At 35.6% G+C, this 24,535-nt stretch overlaps 1 protein-coding gene across 2 annotated transcripts in view; it reads left to right on the top strand.

Annotated features, from left to right (window-relative positions):
- LOC123677436 (voltage-gated potassium channel subunit beta-2) overlaps positions 1 to 24,535 on the top strand; it is a 121,208-nt gene that overhangs the window by 24,062 nt on the left and 72,611 nt on the right. For both annotated transcript variants that reach the window (XM_045613940.1, XM_045613941.1), the window contains exon 2: positions 8,683 to 8,879. The gene's annotated coding sequence lies outside the window, so the exon portion shown is untranslated. The remainder of the gene's footprint in view (positions 1 to 8,682; positions 8,880 to 24,535) is intronic.

A 24,535-nucleotide genomic window follows, 5' to 3' on the forward strand; every position in this document is an offset into this window, starting at 1 on the left:
AATTTGGAATATTACGTATGTTAAACCACTTAAGTTCCTGAATCTAAAAAAATACCTGCGTAATACCTGGCGTTATCACATCAACTTCGTTGAATGGGGATTGGAGTACTATAGCTTCCTGATAAGATCTGGTGTTCAGAAGGCTGAGAATAATTTACAGAAGAGGTTCCATCCTGATAGCAAAGCAACTCATTCAAAACCGATTTAAGTTAAGTTTTTATTTCATTATTTGTTTAGAGTGAAAAGGATCGATCATTTTATATTTTAATTTTATTAAATTTGTAAACACCTGGGTAGGAGTTTTGTTGCCAAATAAGCCAAACCACCCCTAGAAATTAGTTTTTAGAGCATGGGCAATTGTAACTTTACAAATTTTCCTATATCGTTATGAATGTATATTATATTGAATGACATATATTTATTTGAGTGATTCCCGATTAAATATGCAAATTTGAATATTTGTAATCCGATATTTTTCCTAATTGTCGAATAATAATGTAATAAGCAGAATATTCATTATTTTCTGTATCTACCTGCTGAAAGGTTTGACAACTTTGGATCTCCTAGTGTCATCGGTTGTTTCACTTAGTAGGGCGTGTTTCAAGTTTGTTTTCTGAATTTCTGCTATATTGGGGTATTCATTTCAATGTATTTTCAGTTAATATGAAACGATGATCACTATGGAACATAAGAATAAGAAGTGCGATCTTTGTGGAGAAATTCGCGAATTGAGTGGAATATTGTATCACTGATCTCTTTTCATTTTCGCGCGCTTCAAGTCGAATTTGGTAGTTCAGTATAATCAATACTAAAATATAAAGCCTGAATTTTCATTCATAGCTCTCAATATGTTTACTCTTGTAGAAAGATGTGATATTTTGGAAATATAAATCAAAAACAACAAAAATGCTATTTTGGCAAGGCAGGACTATATAACAATGCAGACAGATCGACAAAATATTCCGAAATACGGGAAAGGTATGGAAAAACTGTAAATACCTAAAAAATGAAATGAAAAATGAAAATCGTCCAGATGATGTAAATGAAATTTGGGTGAGAATAAGAAATTAAATAACTAGATTGAATAATGGTGGAAATTTGAATATCACGAACCGAGAGTAAGGCTTTGTCTCAGAAAGTACGAAAAAGCGAGAGGTATAGGCAGTGCAACAGTTCAAATGTGAATAAAATTTGATTGTCAAATAATTATGGAATCATATACAACATGGATATATTTTCCGAACATGGAATCTAAAATTCTTCAAGTTGATTTTGATAGATTAGTTTGAGATAAATATAAAACTACCACTATATTTACATATTCGGATACAGAATCGATTAAGCATTAAGAAAATATGAAAAAATATTATAAAATATACATACTTTGTAGGAACAAAATTACCTTTTCTAGAAAACCGGAAGTTCAAATGAAGAAACCATGAGAAATTGTCTCTAGACTTTCTTATTTCGAAAACCACTCGAATTTGCAAAACATAGCCCGTGAAAAACACTATCAAATTGATGGGTCACTTTTCAATTTTGCGTGAAGCAATAAGCCACAAAATCACGTGAAACACCCTGTACGGTTCACATGGTTGCTTGGGTAGGTACAGAATGGAATGTTAATTTTTTCTTGAGGGTTTAGTGAATTTCTATCCCAATTTGATTTGAAGTTTGTTTGAAAACACGCCGAAAGTTTTGAAATGGTCGATTCAGAGCGCCGCAGGTCCCTTTATTCCATGAATATTTCATGAAGCTCAACCTGAAAAAACAATGCTCCCTTCTATCTCACAAAATATCCAAAAAAAATTAAAATGAATAAAATACCGAAGGGTTTGATATACATGGGGGGTTGATATTGATTTGATATTCGACAACCATGCTGAAAGACCAGTGTAGCGAATTCGAGTATCTATTTAACCTCAACGTTACTGGAGAACTGCCCATATTTGAATTCTAAGAATTGAAACTATGATATTCGATATTCCCTATTCAGTTAAGATATTTTTGCAACTACTTCCAGTTATACAGGAAATGAAAATAATTAAAAATTTTTTTTCTTCTTTGATTTGACCCAGTACCTATTCAATTCTGAATGACTTTTTGTTTCTACTGTAACATTGTTCTGAATAGTTTTCAAACTGAACAAAAACTGAATAAATGGAAATCAAGGGTGTAGAAATGAGAGTAATTACCCCCTCAAGATTTCCAAATTACCAAATCGCGAATACGCTCTATTAGGGATGACGTCACACACTGCCATTTTAGTTCTCCTGTCACTGTTCGGAATCCAAACAAATAAATTGTCATTCAAATTAGTACGTTGTCCTTGAAGAAATTGGCTTATTTGGATACATTCAAGGAACGATTTTACTATTAAAGGATAGACAGAAGTAACGAGATTAATGCCAATAAGTTTGAACTTGAAGTTTAAACTAATAAACACGGCTTTTTACAAAATCTGGGAAATGATACAGGATTCAAACTTACTGGTATTAATCTCGTTTCTTCTGTCTATCAATTAATACTGAAATCCGTCCTTAAATACTTTTATTTATGAAAATAAGCCAATTCCTTCAACAACATCGTACTAATTTGAATGACAATTTATTTGTTTGGATTCCGAACACTGACAGGAGAACCTAAAATGGCTGTGTGTGACGTCACACTGATAGAGCGTATTCTCACAAAGACGAAGAGACGAAGAATGAAATGTTTTCCATAAAATGAACCAATAATCATTTTACTTTTTTTCCAAATCCACACGGCATTAAAAAATCGGACCCTTTTACGGTTTATGAGTTCATTCTCCCTTTCAAGATGGGTACTTTTATTGCACTACGAGCACTTCTTTGTCCAAGGCTTATTATTTTCCTTTATCTATCCGCTTTCTCGGCCCCTTATTTGCCATCTGTGATTTCTGCATTCGTCATTGGTATACACTTACCCGTTGTTTTCGGTTTTTTGTATCATTCTCGACACAAAATTTCAATAGTTTAGTTATCAAACAATTGAACTGTGTGGGATGTGTTGTAACATTTTGTGTTTCATTCAAACTGCAATTTATTTGTGAAGACATCACATGACTATATCTAGTAAAAATGAAAATGACAGATTTCTCGGATCATTTCAAGAAAAAAAGTCCTATAACATGAGTCCCCAAACACTTTGTTTTTGAGATACAGGTGTTAAAGTTTAAGTTTTTTTCTCATAGAACCATCCATTCGCAAGATAATTAATTTGAATTGACCATAGATATTCCAATTTGAAGTTTTCATCAAGTTATATGCCAATTTTGAATGCAAATCCACAAGGTAATATTTTTTCTGGAAGTGTGCCTGATTCTTTCCTTCAGAACTATTTTTCGGTGAACAGCTGGTAGTTTAAAAAATGTAAAATGAAACTCTGGTTCAACACTACACTTTTTGGTTTGTTGTAGTTTTATCGTATCTGCTATCGATTTCGAGAAAAATATTTCAAACAACTCTCTAGTAATCCGCAGGAAAATCCAAATTATTATAAAGATCCAGCTAGTAGGCTGTAATGAATGAATTAATTATTTTTGGTACTTATTTACCCACTTCTCATAACTTATTTATTATTGGTGCTATTAACAAGAAACAAAAATGTTCTACAGACACTTTTTCAGTAGAATTCCATTACTATGATAATTTATTTTTACAGCCCATAGTTTTGAAGTTATAATAGAAATTTTTGTGTTTTTGCAATGTAAACCATAATGATTTCTATAGCAGATAAAATCGCCAAATTTTTCCTTTTTCAAAAATATAATACATGATATATAAATTTCTTATGAAGACTAAAAAGTTCCAGTTTCACTCGGAAAATCTACCAAGTGCCTATCTACAATAATAGGAAAACTTCAGATAATTAAAATATTCGGTGGCCACCCAGATTTCTTAGCATTTAATAGTATTGAACACTTTCAGATCCATTGGATCCCTTCACTCATTGATTTTTTTTTGTGACCTTATTTTTATCGTTTATCATTTCCCCTCCTCATTCTTCATCAATCAATTGTTAATGGAGTTTACGAATTACACCATCTCAATGGTTGTCTTGTAATCGATATATTATCTGAGATGGATGTCAGTCGACAAAAACTGGGACTTCAGATTGAAGGATGGAATTTCTTCTTAAAAGGTTGAAGCTAGCAAAAACCCTCTTCACTCAACAATGAATGAGAATTCTTCAGGAAAAGTTGTTACGCGAAGACTTCTATTTCTTATTCAATACATTAGCATAACTTTTGGTATTCCACATTCAATTTTTTCCTCATTTATTGGTTTTGAATGAATTGAAAGATATTGCAACTATCTGTCATCACCGTCCTCATATGTACTGTTCTAGTAGAAGTAGTTTATCTATTGAAACTATACTTACTTTGTTAACAAACTATGCCCTTTCAATAACCACCCATGACTGGAATCAGATGAACCTGTATAATTCAATAGTTATATCTGCTAAGTAATCAAAATCGACACCAACTAAAATTAAGTAATTGAATTACTTAATCCAAATCTCTTGCTGATATGGTTCATTGAATAATTTTTCCAACAAACACGACAACGATGGGCAACTCAAACAACTAAACAATACTGTTCAAAGGGTTTTTATAACGTTTGATGAAAAGCAGAGTCCAAATAACATACATAACATTCTAGATCAATTAATTCATATTAAAGCACGAGTGAATTGCTCTGAAGTAATAAAATCAGAATATCCTGGTAATTCGAATTAATGAAAAAATTATTTAATAAAACTTTCGGTCTTGAAATTTATGGAGAAAGTCTCGAATCTAGAAGCACCGACGGTAAGTAGATAATCGAAATCAACAGAGCAAGATACTGATGTTTACTCACCTGTGGTAGAGATATATAACTTCATAATGGATTCTTCGAGGATTCTTACCGAATTTCCTTCGAGAAAAGATTTGTTTACAACCCGTGAGTTCTCTTCAAAGTGGTCCTTAGAGATTATTTGCGAATCTTGGTTACTGATGTTTAAAATCTTCTCGTTGTACGAGGGATTCATAAAGGGAGTTTTTTTTAGAGCTATAGAACTTTAAATTGCAATAAAACAACGATGGATTATTCGATTGACATGAATTTTATTTATCCGCAAGATAATCTTGTGGCATTACATTTTGAATATGATTCCTGGCATATGACCGCCACGGCTGGCTCGGATGTAGTCCAATCTGGACGTCCAATTTTCGATGACTTTTTCCAACATTTGTGGCCATATATCGGCAATAACACGGCCAATGTTGTCTTCCAAATGGTCAAGGGTTTGTGGCTTATCCGCATAGACCAATGACTTTACATAGTCCCACAGAAAGTAGTCTAGCGGTGTTAAAAGACAAGATCTTGGAGGCCAAATCACAGGTCCAAAACGTGAAATTAGGCTGTCACCAAACGTGTCTTTCAATAAATCGATTGTGGCACGAGCTGTGTGACATGATGCGCCGTCTTGTTGGAACCACAGCTCCTGGACATCATGGTTGTTCATTTCAGGGATGAAAAAGTTAGTAACCATGGCTCTATAACGATCACCATTGACTGTAACGTTCTGGCCATCATCGTTTTTAAATAAGTACGGACCAATGATTCCACCAGCCCATAAAGCGCATCAAACAGTCAGTTTTTCTGGATGTAATGGTGTTTCGACATACACTTGAGGATTAGCTTCACTCCAAATGTGGCAGTTTTGTTTGTTAACGTAGCCATTCAACCAGAAGTGCGCTTCATCGCTAAACAAAATAAAAAGGACGTAGTGCGCGATACGTATTCCGCACAGAACCATTATTTTCGAAATGAAATTGCACTATTTGCAAGCGTTGTTCAGGCGTGAGTCCATTCATGATAAATTGCCAAACCAAACTGAGAATAAATCACTTGACAGCTGTTAAATCGGTCGTCATCTTGAACAGTAATGCCAACTCAAAGTTATATACCTCGAAAAAAAACACCCGTTAGTAGGTACAATAATTCAAGACACTATCGTAGATGAAATACTTTATCATTTCTCATTTCAACAATAGCGTTACCTCCCTGACTCTGAACAAGGCCATATCGATTGCGAAAGCTCTCACGAAAATTTCCTCTCGTTGGCTACAGCTGATACATAACTGGACGAAACAATGGGAAATATCCGGAGATGTGGGCTTCCTGCCTTTCGAACGTCTCGACAAAAGATGGATGATAAAGGGCTGATAGACACAGGATATCTTCGAACATCTTGTTTCGTCAGGTACAATCGAATCAGACGAAATGTTGTACATTTGGGAAACTATCCGTGACAGATCTTCAGATGCTTGAACCAAATAAGATAACGAGAAAAGAAACACGGCGTCACATTGAACAGGAAACGGAGATCTTCTTTTCTGGTAGATAAATTGAGATTTTGGAAAATCGCTCGGACTGGTAAGATTGATTGACATTGACATTTTTTTAAATAGAAACAATAATCATATCATTTTATTCCTCTGTGCGGCAATTCCAATTTGTATAGAGAAGATGGGCCGTGGGATATACAGGTTGGGCTTCTGATAATGAAACTAAATGAGGTTCTTTGCGGAATAAACTCATTTCGAAAAAATGCTCGGACACGTCGATTTTGATTCGAAGGAGACAACTTTTCCGATCAAATTCACATCAATATCGTTTCAGCCCTTAGTGTAACAACCCCAACTCCTAAACTGAAGATGGGTCAAGTGATCATTTGGAAGGTCCTTTCTATACTGAGTTCAGCATATTGAATTTTTTCTCATTTGATCTATTGGTTCTCGAAATATTCATATTTAAATTTTGAACAACACTGGTTTTTCCGTCTAGCTACTTTGTAATCAATCGAATTTATTTTTGTTTTATTTCATAGTTTTGATGATACAACATAACTGTCATACACCAGAGATCAAAATTAGTATTTTGATATTTTTATTTTAGAAACCGTAAAAGAAAACAATTTCAAAAAATGTGTTTAGAGAATCTTCGACGAAAAGACAACATAGATAATTTCTGAAAGACTGAAAAATAGTAGGCTATCGCGGAAATAATTGAATGAATATTAAATTAACTATTTATTTCTTATGTTGGCTTGGTTAATCGATCGTCTAGAGGTATGATTCGATTACCTGGCCTTTCGTCTTTTTCTCCGTGACTTTGTTGGATTTGTAATAATTGAACTCTTTTGAATTATTCGCATCTAGTTACAAAGCCACAATTATACAGCACAAACTCAGTATTGAGAAGATCTTAATAACGTCCTAATAACAAGTTTCTCACTACGGTACTGAATTTCGTCTTTAGCTCGAGTGTTAATTACTCGAAACGTCTTCAATATTTCACGTCTTTGTCTTTAATATAAGTTTCGGCCGTCTCGACTTTGATTTGTTCGCGACTCGTCTTAATCTAGTCCGTGAACCGTCTTTTCGTCTTACGTCTTACCTCGACTTAGACCGAACTTGAACTGACTCTCGACTCGAACTTACTTCGTCCCCAGACCGCAACTTACCCCGTCCACTCTGAATATCCTTCCCTCTATCCGGCTTGACCACACCCTTAGGGAAAGTACCATTCCCTAGTCCAATAAGACTTTTGCCGTACCGCCCACAAAGATCTTCGCGGATTCCTGGAAATCGAATATTCTCGAAGGACTAGAACCTGATACACAGATGTGACACATCTGGTACAACCGTGTTGTCTTCGAACTTTCCCAACCCCCAGTAAATCTCTTCAAGTTTTACAACTCCATGACAAATCTTCGACACCTCGAAGAATAACAAATCCTTTTTACATTATATATGTACAATATCAATTCGTTCCCTGTAAATTCATTGAAACTGTCATGCCCTCGACACTTGAAGAAACTAATAGGTCTCCAAGCATCCTGTTGACCATCTCAATTATTTACAGGAAACAATAACTGGATCCTACATTTATTCTATAGTTTTGATGATACAACTTAACTGCCATACACTAGAGATTGAAATTAGTATTTTGATATTTTTACTTTAGGAACCGTAAAAGAAAACAATTTCAAAAGAAGTTTTTCGAGAATCTTCGACGAAAAGACAACATAGATAATTGCTGAAAGACTGTAGAAGACTATCGGAGAATTGCATGAATATTAAATCAACTATTTATGACAGAATCAGATCGCCATCGTTTGCAAATAGAGCAGAATAATTGCTGTAGACTCGTCAGTGGCCTTAGGAAATTTGACCATATCTCTTGTGCGTTTTCCCAGACTAAGTGGTTGAGTGTTGCTAGCCTGTTTCAGTTTGTCTTTTTAACACTTGTTTTCAAGGTTGTCACTACTTCGTCTCCTCAGTATCTTAAATGAAAAAATTCACTTAAAAGTATTCTCAAAAAAGTTTTTACAAAAAAATGATTACAAAATATACAAAACTCTAATTTTGGGAAAAATTATGAAAATACTCGTAAAGCATTTCCTTTCTATGAAACTTGGAACTATTGTAATATTCCTAAATTCTACTGATCATTCAATCGTTTTGGCAACTTCGCATATTATTTTTGTCCCTCCTCTGTTGGGCAAATATTGATAGATCGCGAGAATGCCATCTTTACATAAGAGGGAACAAGATTTTTGTAGAATGAATCGAACTTCCTCAATATTATGATACCTATTTGTTTCCAGATCATCCAATATAGTGTGTATCGATGTCGAGCTAGTGTAACATCAAACTGGCCCACCAGTTTTGGATATCATACCCGCCCCCGGCGGCGGGCAGTTCCACCAGCACCAAAGAGAAGGATAAGCAACAGCAAGAAGAAACAGAGAAACGCGGCTCGAAAGATAGAGAGCGACAGATAGATTACGACGCTGCTGTGAAGGTGAGTACTTATATGCACTGTAGTTGTAAGGTATCTTTCGAAAATATACTTATTTTTAGGCAAAAAATGCAAAAATTTTTTATCTAATATAACTTTTGATTTGTGAAGATCTGAAGTGGTTATCCAAAAAAGTACTTTGTTTAAACCTATTTGTGTGTATATTACTTTTTATTTTTATTCTTATTTTGAACTAAAAATGTTTTGAATTATATAATGTTTCATTGTTTATATAAATTATGCCATACCTTCTTTTCTGTGATATTTTCTAGTCAATAACATTTAGTAATGCTCATCTTTCCTTAATTTTTTAAAACACCTCCATCAATGTAGGCTTGGTTAATCGATCGTCTAGAGGTATGATTCGATTACCTGGCCTTTCGTCTTTTTCTCCGTGACTTTGTTGGATTTGTAATAATTAAACTCTTTTGAATTATTTACATCTATTTACAAAGCCACAATTATACAGTACAAACTCAGAATTGAGAAGATCTTAATTACGTCTTAATTACAAGTTTCTCACTACGGTACTGAATTTCTTCTTTAACTCGTTTGTTGATTACTCGAAACGTATTGGATTATCACGTCTTCGTCGTACTTCAAGTTTTCGGTCGTCTCGTCTTTAACTTGTTCGCAACTCGTCTTAATCTAGTCCGCGAAACGTCTTTTCGTCTTACGTCTTAAGTTAACCGCCCGAACTGGACTCGTCTTCGACTTAAGTTAAACTGTCCCCGTCTTCGGCTTAATTTTTCTGTGCTCTCTGCCCATTGGAACTACCCTCTCTCGAATATAGACCTCCCTTCTCTCGGTTTGACCACACCCTTAGGGGAAGGTACCATCCCCTAGTCCAATAAGGGCTTTTGCCTTACCGCCCCCAAAGATCTTCGCGGATTCCTGGAAATCGAATTTTCTAGAAGGACTAGAACCTGGTACAACCATCTTGTTCTAGAACTTTCCCAACCCCAGTAAATCTCTTAAGTTTTACAACCGACATGACACATTCTTCGACACCCCGAAGAATTACACATCCTTTTTACATTATAATAATAATAATAATAATAATAATAATAAAATGGTTTATTCTGTAAGCTACAGGGTATAAACATATAGTCACAGAGGCGTGAGCCTGTACGTGACTTCTAAATAAACAAAATATAATGCAGTAGCCAGTATTCAAATAAATTCACAAATCAAGATCAAATTCTTTTAACATATTTCAATAAAAATATAAAAATCAACAAAAACTCAATAGCACAGTAATGATCATATGTACAATAACAATTCGTTCCCTGTAAATTCATTGAATTTGTCATGCCCTTGGCACTTGAAGAGACTAATAGGTCTCCAAGCATCCGGTTGACCATCCCAATTATTTACACGGAACAATAAACTGGATTCAACTATGTAGTGGCAGAGAGGACAGGGGAAATAAAAATCCTTAATGAGATGCCGACGTTTCGACCTTTATTTCTGGTCTTTTTCAAGGCTGGAAACAGAACGACATTGAAAACATGGGGCATAACATAGTGCCATAATATAAAGAAAGTAGTACACTCTAGTAGGTGCAGAAACAAAATACAGCAGAGCATTACAAAAACATAATCTAAAACACATACCAATTCATATGAATAATCCCTCACAATATTCTGAGGTGGACATAAAACTGTGTCGTCAATTTTTTAAGAACTCAATATACAATATACAATATATAGGTCCACTGGTCAACAGATGAAACTATCTATAATCTTTTATTATAATTTTAGGGTGTTCAAAAGATTTTTCCACATTAAGTACAATAAACAGCTGAAAACTAGTCTCCGTGTCATCTGTCATATGCAGAACGTCGAGCGTCATATGGTTATCTAATGTCAAAGAAAGGGGTATGTTCCTGAAATTCGTCAAGAACGAATCATCCGTTTGTATCTCTCTAAGATGTTGTGATATATTGTGCTCAAATTCTGTACATCAGTCCTCAAATTTACCGTCTCATTTAAAGAAATATGAATCATCTCACCGATACATCTCTTTTTATAGTTTTTTTCTTTTTCTAAGATGGTGACGTTCTCGAAATCGAAATTGTGGTCTTCGTTGAAGTGATGAGCGGCTAGAGCGGTTTTTTCATTTTTGTCTTTATTAGTGGGTCTACAATCATATCCGTGCTGGTAGACTCTATTTTTAAGATACTGTTTGGTCATACCTATGTAGCATCTGCTGCAGTCTTTACAAGGGATCTTGTATATTAAATCGGATTGCAAACCATCTGGAGTTTTATCTTTGATTTTCGAGAAAAGGGAACTGACGCATTTCAGTGGATAGAAAGCCAGTCTTGCAGAAGAGTTAGCTTGTTGCAAGGCTCTGCTCATGTTTTCAGATAGACCTTGAATATAAGGAAAACGGTAATATCTGGTTCGTTCATCATTCCTCGAACCTGCATCGTTAGTGAGCACTTTCCTTTTATATTGATTAAGAATACGTTTGACCAAGGTTGTTGGGTAATTATTCTTTGTTAGTAACTCAGTTATCTTCAGTTCATTTTCTCTGTGAAATCTTTCATCACTCAAATGAATAGCACGGAACATCAAGTTTGTTATAGTTGCTATCTTCTGGGATGTGGGGTGTTGTGATCGGTAGTTCAACATTCTACCAGAGGAGGTGGGTTTGGTATACCAATTGGTGCTTATGGTTCCATCTTCATTTCGAATCAACAGTACATCTAAAAATGGTATTGTTGCCTCGGACTCTCGTTCAATGGTGAACTGCAGTTTATGATGAACGTTATTGAATTTTAGGAGTAATTCGTCCGATTTCCCTTTCGGTATAGAGAAAATCGTGTCATCTACATATAGTTTAATGAAATGGACATCAAAGGTTAGCGTTCTTAAGCTTATCGTTATTACTTCATCCATAACTAAGGCGGCTAGTGTGCCGCTAGCCGGATTTCCCATGGCTGCGCCATCAATCTGCATATATATTACACCGTTAAAGGAGAAGTAACTAGAATCAAAAATGTACTCAACTATTTTGCAAAATAAATTTTGTGGAATTGTTGTGTATGCAGATATATACTGCCATCGTTTCTTTATAATGTGCAAAACTAGGGCTTTAGGAATATTGGTATATAACGATATCACGTCGAGTGACACCCATTCACTTTCCTTAGGTACTCTAATTTCCTTGACGAAGTCTACAAAATCTTTGGAATTCGATATATTGTATTCGAATGATGTGGTGACAGGAGATAAAATATCATGAATATATCTGGACAGGTTGTATGATGGAGCACCTATACAACTGACCACAGGTCGAATGGAAATATTTTCCTTGTGAGTTTTTCTAAGGCCATATAGCTTTGGAATAACAGAGTTATGACATTTTAGATGTTCAAGAAACTCGAATACGATTGCAATATCATAAGGAATAAATTGGTAACGTCTATTCCGCCCCAATTGTTTAACACAATATCTGATAGATCAAAGGAGGACTACAACAAACTATTCAAACTGATTAAAGAGAAGAATTTGAAAAAACTCAGTGATCTATGTAAGGAGACGGCCACATTCAGAAGGGGGATGCATGATAATTTTATTTTTAATTATACAAACGTAGTTTTACCAGAACCTATCAAAGATATTCTGAGTGCAGGTCCTAAATTCGCAATACCTATTTCCCCAAGAGAATGTCCTATACCTACGCTAATCAAGGACATCGAATTTTGTATTGGTGACCAAGTTGAGTTAACCGAAGTGGACAAAAACGTTTTAAGAGGCATAACCACTAACATCTTCACTAACTATTTGGCTCGGTCTGCTAATGAGGGTCCATGTGTGAGACAGGCATACCTAAATTATGTATTAACAAGTAGGTTCCTCAAACAACATCCTGATTGCGTTGTTATGCGAGCTGACAAGGGAAACTCCACAGTTATCATGTATAGAGATGAGTATGTCTCGTATATGGAGAATTTGTTGTCTGATACAGAGACATATAAAATAACACCTAGTGACCCAACAAATAAATTTCAAACTTTGGCCAATGAAATTGTGAAAGAACTTAAGGATGTGGGCGCCATTGATGAAATGAAAGCGAAACATCTAAAATGTCATAACTCTGTTATTCCAAAGCTATATGGCCTTAGAAAAACTCACAAGGAAAATATTTCCATTCGACCTGTGGTCAGTTGTATAGGTGCTCCATCATACAACCTGTCCAGATATATTCATGATATTTTATCTCCTGTCACCACATCATTCGAATACAATATATCGAATTCCAAAGATTTTGTAGACTTCGTCAAGGAAATTAGAGTACCTAAGGAAAGTGAATGGGTGTCACTCGACGTGATATCGTTATATACCAATATTCCTAAAGCCCTAGTTTTGCACATTATAAAGAAACGATGGCAGTATATATCTGCATACACAACAATTCCACAAAATTTATTTTGCAAAATAGTTGAGTACATTTTTGATTCTAGTTACTTCTCCTTTAACGGTGTAATATATATGCAGATTGATGGCGCAGCCATGGGAAATCCGGCTAGCGGCACACTAGCCGCCTTAGTTATGGATGAAGTAATAACGATAAGCTTAAGAACGCTAACCTTTGATGTCCATTTCATTAAACTATATGTAGATGACACGATTTTCTCTATACCGAAAGGGAAATCGGACGAATTACTCCTAAAATTCAATAACGTTCATCATAAACTGCAGTTCACCATTGAACGAGAGTCCGAGGCAACAATACCATTTTTAGATGTACTGTTGATTCGAAATGAAGATGGAACCATAAGCACCAATTGGTATACCAAACCCACCTCCTCTGGTAGAATGTTGAACTACCGATCACAACACCCCACATCCCAGAAGATAGCAACTATAACAAACTTGATGTTCCGTGCTATTCATTTGAGTGATGAAAGATTTCACAGAGAAAATGAACTGAAGATAACTGAGTTACTAACAAAGAATAATTACCCAACAACCTTGGTCAAACGTATTCTTAATCAATATAAAAGGAAAGTGCTCACTAACGATGCAGGTTCGAGGAATGATGAACGAACCAGATATTACCGTTTTCCTTATATTCAAGGTCTATCTGAAAACATGAGCAGAGCCTTGCAACAAGCTAACTCTTCTGCAAGACTGGCTTTCTATCCACTGAAATGCGTCAGTTCCCTTTTCTCGAAAATCAAAGATAAAACTCCAGATGGTTTGCAATCCGATTTAATATACAAGATCCCTTGTAAAGACTGCAGCAGATGCTACATAGGTATGACCAAACAGTATCTTAAAAATAGAGTCTACCAGCACGGATATGATTGTAGACCCACTAATAAAGACAAAAATGAAAAAACCGCTCTAGCCGCTCATCACTTCAACGAAGACCACAATTTCGATTTCGAGAACGTCACCATCTTAGAAAAAGAAAAAAACTATAAAAAGAGATGTATCGGTGAGATGATTCATATTTCTTTAAATGAGACGGTAAATTTGAGGACTGATGTACAGAATTTGAGCACAATATATCACAACATCTTAGAGAGATACAAACGGATGATTCGTTCTTGACGAATTTCAGGAACATACCCCTTTCTTTGACATTAGATAACCATATGACGCTCGACGTTCTGCATATGACAGATGACACGGAGACTAGTTTTCAGCTGTTTATTGTACTTAATGTGGAAAAATCTTTTGAACACCCTAAAATTATAATAAAAGATTATAGATAGTTTCATCTGTTGACCAGTGGACCTATATATTGTATATTGTATATTGAGTTCTTAAAAAATTGACGACACAGTTTTATGTCCACCTCAGAATATTGTGAGGGATTATTCATATGAATTGGTATGTGTTTTAGATTATGTTTTTGTAATGCTCTGCTGTATTTTGTTTCTGCACCTACTAGAGTGTACTACTTTCTTTATATTATGGCACTATGTTATGCCCCATGTTTTCAATGTCGTTCTGTTTCCAGCCTTGAAAAAGACCAGAAATAAAGGTCGAAACGTCGGCATCTCATTAAGGATTTTTATTTCCCCTGTCCTCTCTGCCACTACATAGTTGAATACTTAAAAGTCAGGACACGAATGCCAGTGATGAATAAACTGGATCCTACATCAATGTTACAAATGATGTTTTCCGTAAATTTTGTTGAGCCCTGAGGATGGAAATAAATTTTTCCGAAACGTCGGCGAACTAACAGAGTATCATTTTCCTATTTCTCTGATCCTACACCACCATCGTGAAGTTTAATTTGTCAATTGTCTTACTCATCTGAATCTTCTGTTGCCTATCTGAAAAAAAAATATCTGTAGACAAAATCTTAGAGGTGTTTCGGATTCTGTTCCCAAAATTAATTAAGAACTGCTTATGAACACCGTTTCTCAATTCAAATAAAATACAAGGAATACTACTAGAAGCGTATACTGGGGAAAACTCAAATATATACTTCCGTTTTCTTGATAGTTCCTTGCAATGAAGATTCAATAAATGAGGGTGAAAAAACTTCTTGCATTATTGAAAGTTCAAGTCACGTTCTAAACAAGTGGTGGACCTTTTCGAGTGGAGCTAGAATATAGAAGGAAATAACAGCGGAAAAATACGACAAGTAGAAATGAGACCAGCTGTTTTATTATTCTCGAGATTTTTTTTATTTCCCTCTTCGTGTTTCGAGTTTTCGTTGTAATTTGTATGAGGGGAATATTCGACAAAAGGAATCATACTCTGGATGAATTAATTTCTGGAGAGGTACAGTTTCTGGATTGAAAGGACTCTCTTTGTTGAATATTGTGTGGAAATTGATGGTTTTGAAATATTAGTTTCTAATATGCTCAACAAAGGAAGTAATAAAACTAGGAAATCTGAATACTCTGCGATATTATAGTTATAATCACTTACCTCCAACTTTAAAATATCTGAATTCTTATTCAGGTATTTTAGTTTTGAAAACTAATTAACAATTCTGCTAAATTTGTACCATGGCATGAGGATAGTGCAGTAAGATTTGTTGCAGTAATTTTTGCATGTGATAGCTATTGATATGAAAGCTATTTATTCTTGTTTTTATCACTGTTCTGTGGTATATTTATTTTATTTGTTTTCATTTTCTATATTTACTCTGATGCCTTGTTCTTTATACTTTATGAGTCAAAAATGTGTACCGAGCTCTCTGGGGGTGATAGTACATTGAAAAATAAGTATAGTTTGATGAATAAACTTATGACCCAAAATATACAATATTGAGGGAGATATATCCTTCCAAAGTTAATAAAATTAAAAAATTTCTTCGCATAACTTCTAAAGGGTGAATGCCACCAGATTGAAATTCCGTGCATAACTGTATCTTGTTAAAATACATTTTTTATTACACTTCTGATATTGTTTTAGAGGGTGAGTCATCATTTTTTTGAGACAATTTCTTTCGTTGTATTCGTTTTGGTGAAAAAATAGAAGCATTCGATGGAACAAAAAAATCACATGAAAAAGGTACTTTTATCTAAATACAGAAAATTGAAACGTTTTCGAAATATTCGAGTTTTTGTAGTCACATGATGTCAGCAGATTCAATCATCGCGAGATTCATCGATAACCATAGAAGTTGTTCCAAAAAATCAAGACTTACCCTCTAAAAACACCCTTTATAACAATATCAGAAATGTAGAAGTGTAATAAAAATGTATTTTAACTACATACATTTATGCATGAAATTTTAATTTGGTGGCATTCACCGTTTTGAAGTTATGCGGAGAATTTTTTAAAAATTTTATCAACTTTGTAATTATATATCTCCCTCAATATGCATTTTGGGCTTTAAGTTTATTCATCAAACTATACATATTTTTCAATGTAATATAACCCCCAGAAAGCTCGGTTCACATTTTTGCCTCACCCTGTATATATTCTATATTGTATGTCCTGAAAAATGAAGATTTATTTATTAGCAATTCAACTAACATCGAATATTACCACGGACAGCCAAACCACGCTGAGATCCCTGGAATCGTGCTGTCAGGGGTCTCTGCTGACTTGGGAGTGCCGTAACACCATAAAGCAACTGGCCAGAGGAAATAAGGTGACTCTACTATGGGTACCAGGGCACTGTGGGGTTGAAGGAAATGAGAGAGCGGATGAGCTTGCAAAAAGTGCATCAAGGTTAAGACCTGCTGGACCTGAGCTTTTCTGTGGGATAGGAAAAGACCAATACAAAGCTGCGGTCCAGCTATGGGAGTTGAACAGTAGGACAATCCACTGGACTAACACTCCTAGACATGCTCAGGCAAAGAAATTCGTGAAGATTTCACCTACTTACACCAGAAAGCTCCTGAAGCTGTCACGAGCGGAGCTTCGGGTGATGGTGGGACTGCTGACGGGGCACTGTCGGTACAAACATCATTTGTACCGTATGGGTAAGTCAGCAGACGAGATTGCAGGCTCTGTGGATCGGAAGTAGAAACGGCTGAACACTTGATATGCAAGTGTCCAGAGCTGGCTGGCCTAAGAACCATTCACATGGGCAAGCCGGTCCTGGATACCAGAGAGGTAATGGCCAAGGCCCCTAGGGAGGTTGTCAATTGTATTAACGTCGTTGACGACCTCCCTGGGTTTCTATGAATGAGTAGGGTAGTGAACAAAAGATCTGCATGGTTGCAGTTCCCGGAAGGCTTACCGAAGCAAAACGACCCCAGTTCAAATAATAATAATAATAATAACATCAAATATTAGGTATGATAAATTCTATATTTTATTATATTAGGTGTACGTTCAGAATAATTCAGCACAACAAACTGTTTATTATAATTTATAGCATCTAATAGACTTGACATGGAAACGTCTTTTTTGCGCTTGTTCTTTCATTTGTTTCATACACCCTTGGGTACCACATAACTGTTTCGGTATACCTACATGAATGAACGAGTGCTCAAATGCTCCCTACTTTACGTCAGAGCTTTTCTCAATTTTTCTTCTATATTCTGCTCAAATTTCCTTCGGTTCTAGAAACAAGATCAACATCAGCTTGAAATTGCTATTAATTTCGTACATCTAGGTCCTACTCGCAAATTTTCACTTTGTCGAATCTGCTTTCACTGAATTATTCAATTTGAATTCAATATACGTATTTAGAAAATCCAGTTCCACTGACACATGCATTCGACTGGATTCAAACCACCAATATTTACACAAAATATCAGCATTTCGATCAATGACAGAGCTTTCGCGTTACCATTATCCAAAGTAAACCGCAAAACTGAAATTGAAACTATAAAAACAATAGCTGGTAACAATGGGTTCAAATATGTAATTATAGAGAATAAAGGTAATCAGAAAATATTACAGGGAGCAATAAATCAAATAAACCCCATCCTGAAGACCAAAAGATCATTTCTCTCTCGTACTTCGGTGATGTAAGTGGAAAAATAGCTAATTGCCTTTCCGAAATGAAACCAGAATATTGCCTTCAAAGCAATAAATGAAATATCATCGTTATTATTCAAAGCAAAAAATTCAAAACCAAGCACAAGTAGAGGAGTTTATGGGTTACCATGTTAAACTTGCAATATTAAATATATAGGAGAGACAGGGCTGGATTTGATGAATATTGAATGGATTTTACCAAAAATGAGTATTTCACAACCTTTGTAATACATTGCATAGATAAAATTGTTTCAGATATTCATGAAATGTCATAAGACCTGTGAATTATGATAAAATATTGTTGAATTCTATAACGAAGATTTCATAAAAAATATTTCCAATGGAAGGCAATAAATTTCTTTCAATAGATCCGATGATAAGTACGTCATTCCAAAAAAACACACTTTTCATCATTTTAGGATGCCTCGTTGAAACCTGTGATTTTGAACAACCCGGTGTTATAAGGAACGTATTTCATTACACGTAGGTAAATGATACACTGGATATCGATAATTCATACCCGAAATTTCAGCTATCTATAGGATTTCAACTACCGAAATGAGGAATTTTTAATTGAAGCTTAGTTTTGCAAAAAAAGAAGTAAACCAATCAAAAACCTACTCGAAAACCGCTGGAGTCAAGGACAGGGAAGTTTATAGATGAATAATCTAGAGGCTGCGTCAAACCGAAAAAAGTAAAAACTCAGAGGGTTCTATTTGAAATATCAAAGTTGTTAGTACTTTTGATATAAGCGACAACACTGTAATGCTGAAAATAAACTGCTCAACAATTGATAGGGATCACTTACTTGTTCTGAATTTATTTCTGAAATATTCGCTCCAAGATTATAAATTCAGTCAGATATCAGAGTATTTTCAGTTGATAATATGGTTCACTTGAGAAAAGAATGAAAAAATGGAAAGTTGGAGAAAAAAAAAGACTTTATTAGGAACACTCAAAATTCTGTGTTTGAATAACATAAAAATTTTATGATGAAACCACAAGAAGGCTGAAGTTTTGGTTAAGCTAGTACCTAGTTGGTCCCCCACGAGCTCGTCTCAAGCATTCTACCCTACGAGGCATACTTTCGATCAAACGATTTATAAAATTTTGGGGCAAATTCGTCCAAATATCCCGTAAAGCGTTAGAAAGGTCCTCCAGGTTATTGATCGGTTGTTCTAAGGTTGACAATTGTCAAGACATCTCAGACCAGACATGTTCGATTCAATTCATGTCTGGAGAGCGAGCTGGCCAGTCCATCCTATCAATAGCATGAGTTTCTAGCGCTTCATTTACCAGACGACTACGGTGTGGACGGGCATTATCGTCAATTAAAATGGAATTCTCGCCCACGGCAGCCGTAAACGGAACAATTATGGGTTCAATAATCATATCGTGATATCTCTGGCTGGTCATGGTGGTGTTCTACAGAACAACCAACTCTGTGCGTTGGTTCAAACAAATGCCTCCGCATACACATATAGAACCTCCGCCAAAAGCTGTTGTGGGTACCATAAACTGTTTTGCATACCTTCGACCTCTTTCCCTCGAAGCAAGAATACGTCCATCGGAGTTGACCAAACGAAATCTAGACTCATCCGTAAATAAACATCGGCTCCAATCTTCAAGTGTCCAATTGCGGTGCTCCTCAGCCCATTGTCGTCGATGAACCCGGTGTTCCCTATTCAAACGGGAATGTTGTACCCTCCTATGTGCTCTCAAACCACGAACATGTAGTCGTCGTCTTACAGTCTGGTTCGAAATTAGAACTCCTGTTGCAACTCTCAGTGATCTATTGAGCCGCGACGCCGGGTAAGTGGGATTTCTCCTAGCATTGAGGATCAAAAGAAGATCTTGGGCAGTTGTTGTACTGCGCTGCCGATCTCCCCCATGAAGATAAGCTACTGAGTCGTTTTGGATGAACCTATTCCAAGCCCGACTCACGACACTTTGCTAAACATTCAACCGCCGGGACACTTCTCGCTGAGACAAACCTTCCTGTATCCACCGTATGATTTGGTCCAGTTGCACAGGAGCCAAACGTCTTCTCGGCATGACTGATAAGCTGATATTGTTCTCATTTCTTCAATTATTGTCACCTTATGTGTTTGAACGAGAGAAAAAAACAGATTTATTAACAAATACTACATTGCTTTTCACTCCACCTGTAACAGCCTACAGATAATAATAGATTTTGTGAACAAGAGCCGATGAAGTGAGGAAGACTTTGATATAATCAACTCAAAACATCTTACTTTCTCCTTAGAGAACATATAATGTACAGATATTCACGAGATAACTTGAAAAACTTACAAATGAAAAAAAGTTCATAAGTGATCCCTAGCAATTGTTGATCAGTGTATTTTATATCGATAGAGCAGAATTTCCTAGCCAAGAAACCAACATTTTCAATAAAAATCGTACATTCCGTTTTCCGTCCAGGGTAGCATATACCATGCTGTGTCCCACCCTGTATAGGCCATTATGAAATTTTCCACTCTAAAATAACATTTTTTCCGCCCTCTCCAATAATTTATATTCCTCTGACAGCCCATAGTAGGTGATGCGAATCGTATCAGCGAGAAAAATATCATTATCCGAATATTCCTTTTGGTTTTCCTCCTATTACATTAAAAACCATTCTTAGTCCCTTTCCGAGAGACATCGAAAGTGCCAATTTGAGTTATGAGCATATCAGAATTCACGAAGGAGCCGCTGCTCCGAGATACATTCGAGTGGTTTCGATGAAATTAAACGACCTCTCCTGTCTTATCGCCTTCCTGCTCTATTCCTGCTGGAGAGGCAGCCTCTCAACTCTGCCACCTCAAAAGAAAACACTTAAACCCTAGTTAATCGACGTTTCCTCCGAATGGCATTCACTCCTCTCTGAATTAAGCGCGGTATAAAACAAAGTGTTGTTGAACGGGAATATCGATTTGGGAGGAGAGCGAACCTTACGAAATCCCATCATGCATCACGAATTCAAAAGATGGTAGATTTCTCAGAGTAATATAGATAGAAGGAGCATATGTCATTTTCAGTAAAAAAATTTTGTCCCCAATATGAACTATCAAATTTGATATGAAGCGCGCGGAAATGAAAACATATCAGTGATACGATATTTCACTCAATTCTCGAGTTTATCCGCAAAGAACGCACTTCTTATGTCCTAAAGTGAATACGCGTTTCATATCAACTCAAAATATATTGAAATAAATACCTAAATAAAGGGTGTTTTTTTAGAGCTATACAACTTTAAATTGCAATAAAACAACGATGGATTATTCGATTGACATACATTGTATTTATCCGCAAGATAATCATTACATTTTAAATATGGTTTCCGACATATGACCGCCACGGCTGGCTCGGATGTAGTCCAATCTGGAAGTCTAATTTTCGATGACTTTTTCCAACATTTGTGGCCGTATATCGGCAATAACATGGCGAATGTTGTCTTCCAAATGGTCAAGGGTTTGTGGCTTATTCGCATAGACCAATGACTTTACATAGCCCCACAGAAAGTAGTCTAGCGGTGTTAAATCACAAGATCTTGGAGGCCAATTCACAGATCCAAAACGTGAAATTAGGCGGTCACCTAACGTGTCTTTCAATAAATCGATTGTGGCACGAGCTGTGTGACATGTTGCGTCGTCTTGTTGGAACCACAGCTCCTGGACATCATGGTTGTTCAATTCAGGAATGAAAAAGTTAGTAATCATGGCTCTCTACCGATCACCATTGACTGTAACGTTCCGGCCATCATCGTTTTTGAAGAAGTACGGACCAATGATTCCACCAGCCCATAAAGCGCACCAAACAGTCAGTTTTACTGGATGTAACGGTGTTTCGACATACACTTGAGGATTAGCTTCACTCCAAATGCTGCAGTTTTGTTTGTTGACGTAGCCATTCAACCAGAAGTGCGCTTCATCGCTAAACAAAATAAAATGGAAGTAGTGCGCGATACGTATTCCGCACAGAACCATTATTTTCGAAATGAAATTGCACTATTTGCAAGCGTTGTTCAGGCTTGAATCTATTTATTATGAATTGCCAAACGAAACTGAGAATAAATCACATGACAGCTGTTGAATCGGTCGCCATCTTGAACAGTAATGCCAACTCAAAGTTATATACCTCGAAAAAAAAACACCCTATATATCAGAAATTCAGAAAACAAACTTCAACCGCGCCAAATGACGTGAAACAACCGATGATACTAGGAGAGCAAAAGTTGCCAAATCTTGGATTTCAGCAGGTAGATACAAAAAATAATAAATATTCTGCTTATTATAAATTCGACAATTAAAAAAAATAGCAGATTCCAATCATTCACCTTTTCATATTTAATCGGGAATCACTCAAATGCTAGATGAGCAACACTTGAAGAAAAACAACAAACAAACTGAGTCCACAACAGAAGCCAGCTGTTCATTTGTGGTTTCCGCAGGAAGACCCAATGGGTTTTCGGGCAACAACCAACATCACCACGTGGTAAGCTATAGCTATCTGCGTGAAAACCTAGTCCTGGTAAAGATATGTGAAAAGGTTATTGAGGGTCAAATTATAAAGCAAGGAAAAAGAACATTGGACACGCCCTCAGGAGAAGTGTTAACCGTAGGCAAGTGTTCCGTGCTTTCGGCCCTCATCAGTACGGTGAAAGAGTGCTAGATGAGCAACACTTGAAGAAAAACAACAACTGGTGTGACCTGTAGTGTTGACGAAAACCTAGGTTTGTCTATTCCTTGTTGATCTTGGGAATAAAGCATTCCACAAAGACTCTTAAGGCTTTAAAGTTCAGTTAATACCATAGAGAAAGGAGGAAAAGAGTGACGACTCAGCGGTAAAATAAATAAGCGTGATTGTGGCGACCTTATGGGCAGGGATTGGAACTAATGATGTTGATTCTGCGCATTTGGCTCCTTATTATTTCATAATTCCAAACAACTCAAAATTTGAATGAAAACCTGCACCGAAAATTGTGAAAAAACTGTAATATCAATTACAGTTTTTTCAATATTTCAGTGAGGTTTTGCATCCAACTTAATTTTTACTTAAGTAATAATACTCAACGAATTTTGACATACTTTTTATTGCACATAATTATACAAATTGATATTTGTGAACAGAAATTAATGAAATAATTGAATCAAATTATATATATCGTATTGTACCACTTAAATATTAAAGAAGGAAACATTTCATTTGAAGATAAAATAATTATTTTTGTGATTACTGACAAATATCCAGGAAATCGAAGGATTGATTGAGAATTGGAATTTTCAATTCTTTGGCAGAACTCCAACGTAAGCCTTTTGAAACCTGGAACAAAGTGAAAAATTGATGGTGATCCTGAAGAGACTTTCATTGAAAGTATATAAGGTGATAGCAATAGAACAATATGAAGTGAAAATATAGCTCCCTTTTCTTAAATCGACACAACTGCTCCCTTCGACATTTAGGTACTAATATAAAAAAAAATTCTCTTTGTTAAATGACTCTTTTTCTTGATATTAATTTGATTTAAAATGCCTGGTCTTTTCTTCACACAAAGGGAAACAGTATCAGTATTCGGTTGGTAATTTCTGATCCTATCTGAACTTGAATCTGTTAAACTAGTACTCGGCACATAATTAATCAAATTATTCTGATCTTAAAGCAGTGCATAAATTGGAAAATCTGGCAGGGATGAAAGTAAAAGTCTTGTTTTAGGTGTATTGAACAAATTGTCCTCACTGATATGGTCCCCACATATTTTACTCATACTCATATTAATATTTGCTGGATAGAACAGCTTCAATTGATTTATAATAATAATAATAATAATCGTCTTTATTTCAAAAAAAAGTATGTGCATACATAGATTTGAAAACAAATTTGTAGATCTTACAAGGACCAATCTGGAGCGAAGTTTAGTCGAGGACTATTCTTACACTTAACTCACAGAATGTACCCATTCATGTCGCATGTGGACTTACAAAAAAAAAAACGAATATCCGCTCCCTAATTATATAATACTTAACCTAAACAAAATAAAAATCAAAAATTGAGAATAACTAAGTACTTGAATGAATTAAAAAAAAAAAAAATAATAGGTATACAAAGGTTTCGATCGATTCATTGAAACTTAATAAAAAAAATATACATAGTAGGAACTATCAGATAAGAAAAGCGAAAAAATAAAAGTAAAACAAGTTTGAATAAAGCAACACTTAAAGAATTTGACTACAAAAAAGG

This window comes from Harmonia axyridis, chromosome 4, assembly GCF_914767665.1.
Source record: "Harmonia axyridis chromosome 4, icHarAxyr1.1, whole genome shotgun sequence".
Taxonomy (NCBI): Eukaryota; Metazoa; Arthropoda; class Insecta; order Coleoptera; family Coccinellidae; genus Harmonia; species Harmonia axyridis.